Here is a 7,868-nt window from a genome sequence, read left to right on the forward strand (position 1 = left end):
TATAAATTTAACAATAAAAAATAAATAAAATAAAAGGTTAATTTTCAGCTATCATGGTTATGGGTATTTGACAACCCTCTCCTCCATATTATCCATATGAGCCTTCAGAATGTGAGTGTGCTTGTAGGTCATTATTGTTATTATATTAATAATAATTATTAGATATGGAAAAGGCCATTGTGGCTGGATTAAAAAGTTATCCTGCTTATACTCTAGATTTATGATCTGCTAAGAGAAATAAAGAAGGGATTGGGATGGCAGATAAACTCCACATTTAAGGACTGACTAAAGTTCAGTTTCCCTAAATCTTGGCTGCTGTACTGTATGTTTAATCTTTCATCCTCAGGTCTGGATTTGAGAAAGAAGTAGTCAGATAGATTAGCTTGTTACTGTGAGAACTGTCCCGCAAGTAGTGCTACAACCTTCCTTAGCCAGTTCCCACAGGGGAAGGATACAGATGGGGGAACTGCCGTCTAAATAAAGCTTAGTCAGTTTCAATAAGCACAACAAGAGAAGTGAAATTGACTAAATGGCAGATGAGAAGCTCACAGCTTTTAGAAGTGAAATTAAAAAAGGAACAATTCCATGAAATTATGTGGACTTTACCGTGTGAGGACAAAATAGCTTGCCTGGCATACTCCCCCCTTCCCCCCGCCTCTTTCTGGTCCAAAGAGCTACAGGTGAAACTCAGAAAATTAGAATATCGTGCAAAAGTCCATTAATTTCAGTAATGCAAATTAAAAGGTGAAACTGATCTATGAGACAGACGCATTACATGCAAAGCGAGATAAGTCAAGCCTTAATTTGTTATAATTGTGATGATCATGGCGTACAGCTCATGAAAACCCCAAATCCACAATCTCAGAAAATTAGAATATTACATGGAGCCAATAAGACAAGGATCGAAGAATAGAACAATATTGGACCTCTGAAAAGTACAGGTGAAACTCGGAAAATTAGAATATCGTGCAAAAGTCCATTAATTTCAGTAATGCAAATTAAAAGGTGAAACTAATATATGAGACAGACGCATTACATGCAAAGCGAGATAAGTCAAGCCTTAATTTGTTATAATTGTGATGATCATGGCGTACAGCTCATGAAAACCCCAAATCCACAATCTCAGAAAATTAGAATATTACATGGAACCAAGAAGACAAGGATTGAAGAATAGAACAATATCGGACCTCTGAAAAGTATACAGTGTACTGTGCTTGATTGGCCAGCAAACTTGCCTGACCTGACCCCATAGAGAATCTATGGGGCATTGCCAAGAGAAGGATGAGAGACATGAGACCAAACAATGCAGAATTGCTGAAGGCCGCTAATGAAGCATCCTGGTCTTCCATAATACCTCATCAGTGCCACAGGCTGATAGCATCCATGCCACGGCGCATTGAGGCAGTAATTGCTGCAAAAGGGGCCCAAACCAAGTACTGAATACATATGCATGCTTATACTTTTCAGAGGTCCGATATTGTTCTATTCTTCAATCCTTGTCTTCTTGGTTCCATGTAATATTCTAATTTTCTGAGATTGTGGATTTGGGGTTTTCATGAGCTGTACGCCATGATCATCACAATTATAACAAATTAAGGCTTGACTTATCTCGCTTTGCATGTAATGCGTCGTTCTCATATATCAGTTTCACCTTTTAATTTGCATTACTGAAATTAATGGACTTTTGCACGATATTCTAATTTTCCGAGTTTCACCTGTATACAGTGTACTGTGCTTGATTGGCCAGCAAACTCGCCTGACCTGACCCCATAGAGAATCTATGGGGCATTGCCAAGAGAAGGATGAGTGACATGAGACCAAACAATGCAGAATTGCTGAAGGCCGCTAATGAAGCATCCTGGCCTTCCATAATACCTCATCAGTGCCACAGGCTGATAGCATCCATGCCACGGCGCATTGAGGCAGTAATTGCTGCAAAAGGGGCCCAAACCAAGTACTGAATACATATGCATGCTTATACTTTTCAGAGGTCCGATATTGTTCTATTCTTCAATCCTTGTCTTCTTGGTTCCATGTAATATTCTAATTTTCTGAGATTGTGGATTTGGGGTTTTCATGAGCTGTACGCCATGATCATCACAATTATAACAAATTAAGGCTTGACTTATCTCGCTTTGTATGTAATGTGTCTGTCTCATATATCAGTTTCACCTTTTAATTTGCATTACTGAAATTAATGGACTTTTGCATGATATTCTAATTTTCCGAGTTTCACCTGTAGATTGGTAGCTCTTTGGATGGAAGGGGGGTGACATGCAATCATTACAGTATTTAAAATAATGATAACTAAGTGTGGAGGGTTACCCTGATAGACACTCAGGCCATTCCAACCTATGTTACTTTCACTCTCACTATAGAGATCCCTTCTGGGTCTATGCCATAATTCTCCCAATAACAAAATATTGTAGCTGGGAGAATATAAATTTATCCCCACAACAGGAGCACTACTATGAGGAAATATACTTGAATCTCTACATAATGAGTAACAGCTGCACAAGTAACATGCACCTACCCGTTAACTCACACAAGTGTTTGTTTATAGCTCTCTGCAACAAATGTGCTTTCTGCACATGTTCAGAGGCTCTCTATTATTTCTTTACCTGCTCCTGAATTGAGACCTGGTCTTGAAAACAGATTCTGAAGCTAAAAGCTTGTTCCAGCTAATTTTCAGACACAATGTCCATTCAAGACATTAAACCAGGCCTGCACAACAACAGTTCTCCAGCTGTTTTTGGAGAATTCCCACAATCCCCAGCCACAGTGGCCAATAGTGAGGTGGTATGGGAGTTGTAGTCCAACATCTGCAGGAAGGCCAAAGTTGTGCAGCCCTGCGTGAAACCTATTCCATAGAATCAAAGCTCAAGGAACCAAAGGTCATGGGCTGACCTTTCACGCCATGCTCTCTCTGCCTTGCAATGGCACATTGGTACAGTTGTGCAAGAGCTCTTATTCCACAAACACACGGTGCTATAGAGGGCTATTATTTCCAATGGCCCTTGTCTCACAACTGTGTTTGTGCAATTCTGCAGAACTGCACAAAGGCTCCATTGCAAGGCAGAGAGAGCACTGCACGGTACGTCAGCTACCTTGACCAACTGCCCCAGTCCATAAAGTAGGGCTATCCACTCACCATCAAGCCACATAATCTAGCCCTCAATAAGCCATCCGGAGAGATCACACCTAATACAAAGAGATGTCTACAGAGCAACCAGCTGTACATCTCAAGCAAATGAGCCAAGCCAAATGCTATAAGGGGAAGGCAAAATAGCCCCTAAGTAGGGAGACCCACATCTGATTACACTTAGGTTTGGTCCTCAGTAACATGCTTTCTCCCTCATGTTAAAAGGTATGATAAGTGTATGGAATTCATTGCCCCCTAGGTATTGCCCTGGCTAAACAACAATACAGCAACTAGAGAAATTAATGGAGGATAGGTCTGTAAGTGGCTGCCAGCCAAGCTGGCTGGCTGGGAATGGAACTTCCATATCTCAGTGGAAAGATGTCTCTGGTTTCCAGATGTTGCAGAGAAACCACAGGGGAGAGCCCTACCTACATCTGGCTGGCCACTCTTTAAGTCCTGGGTTAGATGGACTGATCCAAGAGTACAAACCTTATTTTTATTCAACACCTCTGCAGAGCAAGAAGCATGGCATGGTTGATCATGTTTTTACTGTGAGCCACAATACTGTTACTTGCATTGTACAGATGGGGGAAAACTGAGGCTCAGCAAGTCTCCCAAGGTCATAAAGCAAGTGCATGGTGGAGCTGGATCTGAGCCAGAGTTTATAATCAACAAAGTATTGCCCCACTTCTTTGGAATTCTCTTCCCCTTCAAATTCATCTAGCCCCCTCTTTACTGGTCTTTAAATCCTTACTGAAGACCTTCCTTTTCCATCGTGCATTTGCCTTGTGGTTTCCTTTCCTTTCCATTATCTATTTCCTTTCCATTATCTATTTTAGTTTGCAATTTTTAATATAACTTTTGATTGTAATTTTTAAATAAATGAATAAATAAATAAAATTTAGGGCTTAATTTGAAACAAGGATTTACTTTCAAGCCCGCTTTCAAAGCTATGGCTCAGCCCTAGAACAGATGGAAAAATAATAAAGCACCTCTGACCATGTGCAAAATGCACCTGCCCCACTTCTGAGTATTTCTAGCAAGTCTCCACACCTCAGGGATTAAAGTCCAGCCAGCAGTGATGTAGCTGCAAATTTAGAAGTGCAGGCACTCTCCATGACAGCCCCCATGGCCATGCCCACCCCAACAGCCAGAGAAGCCGAAAAGTACTGGCACTCCATCCCTGTGTGTCCCCCCTCCACTACACCCCTTAGGTCAAAGTGGTACTATATCTAGGCAGGCATGGGCCCTAGGAGCTCCATCCACTCCAACTCACCAACTGAGTGACTTACATGGCATTTTAAGAGGCCTTTTTTTTGTCAGCAAAGATCAGTAGAAACACATGGAAACTACCACCCTATTCTTATTCTGTGCCTTTCACTCTGAGTGAAGGGTGCTGGTGAGATTCTGTTTCTCTCACCCAATGACAACTGAAGCCTGCCCAGACAGGCTTCTGAAGTTGATCACTCAGTGGCCATATCAAGCAATTCAACTCACACCCAACCTCTGCCTGCTGGAACAACATTTGGGAAATAGAGACCATTTAAGCCAGGTGTCCACTCTGTCCCATCACAGCCGCAGCCCATCTCCCAGGACCCACACCATTCACCCTCATCATTTCCCTGGCATTACCTGCTGGCTCACATCTTGTTAGCTCTCTCTCCTGTCCCGGGCCCCTCTTTGCTCGTCTCCCAGTCCTGCATCCTGAAGCACGGCCTGGCTCCTCCTTGCTGGTCGTGTCAGGAGCTGCATGAACCTGTCCCGGCCTGTGTGTCTGGTCTGTACCTGCCTCCAGTCCTCCCCTGCCACGCTATGTCGAAAACAGCGGGTGCGTGGGGCGGGAGGGAAGAGATCACAAAACCAACGTTTCCACTGACTTCCTCTTGTGAAGGAGATTTGTGAGCCAAGATAGCAGCAGCAGCAGGAAAAAGTCTCCGACCGGAAGCTCATCCCAAAACATCTCAACCATCCCAAAGGCCTCCTGGTTCTGTTGTGTAAGCCCTCCGTTTGCAGTATCACTTGGAAGATCAAAACTAGCTCTTCCTGATGTGGACAGTCACATCATCAGATCCTGAGAGGAGTGTCCAGCAAATGGGTTGCGAATGCAGTGTGAGGAACAAAGGCAAAGAGAAACCACTGGAAAAAACAGCTGCCCACACCCTGTCTGCTTCTGGCTGCCTGTTTAATCCGTGGTACAACCGGCAGAACACAGGTGTGTTCAGATCTGAACTCCTCCTGCTTGTTCAGAACCTACAGTTGACCTCAAATTCCTCAGCTATGCCCCTTCTTGTCCAAGCCTCCTGAACTTACGCAGTTGGAACGCGTGAGTGAGACGGGCAAAAATACATGGGTGTTTCCATCAGCCTGAACGGGATGGAGGAAGGAAGCTTCCTCAGTCAGAGGAAGTCTCCCCCAAGGCCAGGGACGTGGGGGAAGGGCAATTTTCAATGACTCACACACAGAGTGAGTGAGAATGTGCATACATGTGTGTGTGTGTGTGTGCGCACACATGATTTCCACCAGCCACAATGCTGCCTCTTCCATCCCAGTCTCCTTAAGTCACGGGATCATTTAATGAAGGCTTTTATTTGAAATATTTAGCTCTGCCCGTCCTCAAAGGACAAGTGTATTTATTCAGCAGCAGGAAGACAATTGACTGCCAGACAAATCTGTTTTCACAAGGCAGCACTGCATCTTTTAAAATCAAGAGCATGTGGAGGGCTAATCTTACCACAAAGTGGCAAAAAGCAGGTCCTATTTGGGCGGCAAATTCCAGGAAAGATTGCTATTTTCTGTCTTCCAAAGTTTCCATTTTCTGAGCCAGAACTCACAATTGTGAGCTAGGAAGTTTCCTTGTCCAAATCTCCTCTCAGTCACAAACTCACTAGCTGGCCATAGGCAAGTTCCTATCATCTCAGCCTTAGCACCCTGTGATATAGGAATAAATGCAACAGCCATTTCCCAATATTCTGTCTTTGTCATAAAAGATGCACTAAGGGGCTGAAAACAACAAAAGTCCTTTCTGGACTTCCAAAATGCACCCCACCCAAGAAACATCTCCGGCTTTTAACTACTTTGCAAGACTACCCTTACTGAGATAATGTACATAAAGCACTGTTCTACAATTGAAATGTCCTATAAAAGGTTAAGTATTATTATTATTGATATATATTATTGAGGGAGGCTCATTTTAACAGACGTATGGCCTGCTTTGTGAGACTATTTGTGGACTCATTGTACCACTTTATCACAACTTGCATTTTTCTGCTTCCAATTGCAATTTTATGTAATCTTTCTCAATTTAAGGAGAAAGGCAAAGGTATAAACCTCCCCCCTCTGCAAAGGAAAAAAAAAGTGGCGACAGGGGGCGGGGAGAGAAGTGTGGGAGAACAATGGAAACACAACCCCCAAATCAATAAGAATACAATAAATTAAAGGGCTGTCCTATAACTGGCCAGGCCTTTATTATTCTTTGCTGGGACAGGGATCTGGAGAGTGGAGACACTAGAAGAGAATATAGGCAGGAAAATATATAGAGTAGCTATTGAGGCAGGACAAGTATAACAATGCCCCTCTTTTGCCACAAGCAACTCAACAGTTTACAAAAGGAGAACAGAAATAAGTGGTGCAAGTATGATAATTACTTATCTCAACCACAAATAGGATGCTACTAAACTCCAGGCAATTAAATTGAGACTAAACTTCCTAAGCTGTAGGAAGCACCCAAGAGCAAATTGGCTGTACTATAAGCCAGGTTTAAAATGAAGATAAAATCCACCTTGCATGATCAGAACAAATATATGAAGTATCTTCAAATTTCTGCTACCTCAGCCATGATAGTCTGGAGTCAGAAAAGGGATTTCCCACCCCTGTATACAAACTTACGGTGTTTGTATGTGCTCAGATTCCTAATGGCTGCCATGTTTGGAGTCAGCAGATGATGGTCACCTTCAGGTCAGATTGGCTAGCGGCAGAACAGGCTTTGACTTGGCCTCTGTAATGTGATTCGGTTCATTGGCATCCGCTGAAGGTGCCTTCTTTGTAATTACCTTTCTACAGCATGCTTCATTCTACTTGCAGCACCCTACCAGCTAGAATTGGGTGGTTTCATTGAGGTGGCTGGCCTTGTGGTCCCCTTCCAACTCTATGATTCAACTCATATACCATTTGTCGATGTGGCATCTAACAGATTTCTTCCCACACCACAGGCATTTCCTCTTGAAGGCACCTGACTTCACTTCCTGGAGGCACTTCCAATAAAACCACACCATCTACTCAATGCTAGATTCATATAAACAATATTTTTTGTTTTAGAAAGCCCCAAAGTCCCCATCCTACCATTATTAAGCAAAAAAAAAAAAAAAAAAAAAAAAAAAAACAAACCAAACAAACAAACAAAAAACACCAAGGTGGTGGGCAGCTAGCAGATCTTTCTTTAAGGAGGAAGTCTCTACCCCCTACTCCGGAATTATTTGCACATGAACAGAGTGTACATGGCCACCCAACTTTACAGGGATGCCCCAACTCACCACCATGAAGGCCGATTTCCACTCTTTGCTGAATAGCAGTGTACTTCTCTTCACACAATACACTAGGTGCTTGTGATGCACTAGACCTGATAAAGCATACATAAAAGCAGAGCACGTAGTACTGGGCCCAGAATTCAGTTCTCTGATCATATTAGTGTTCCTTTATTTAAAAATACACATGTATAACCTTCATGATC

General features: G+C 42.8%; 1 protein-coding gene across 1 annotated transcript in view; it reads right to left on the reverse strand.

The window, feature by feature from the left end:
* The window catches only part of ARHGAP27 (Rho GTPase activating protein 27), a 61,455-nt gene extending 56,237 nt beyond the window's left edge, over positions 1-5,218 (reverse strand). The window contains exon 1 of the mRNA XM_053266234.1: positions 4,775-5,218. The gene's annotated coding sequence lies outside the window, so the exon portion shown is untranslated. The remainder of the gene's footprint in view (positions 1-4,774) is intronic.
* Positions 5,219-7,868: the final 2,650 nt, after the last annotated feature.

The sequence above is a fragment of the Hemicordylus capensis genome, chromosome 6, assembly GCF_027244095.1.
Source record: "Hemicordylus capensis ecotype Gifberg chromosome 6, rHemCap1.1.pri, whole genome shotgun sequence".
Taxonomy (NCBI): domain Eukaryota; kingdom Metazoa; phylum Chordata; class Lepidosauria; order Squamata; family Cordylidae; genus Hemicordylus; species Hemicordylus capensis.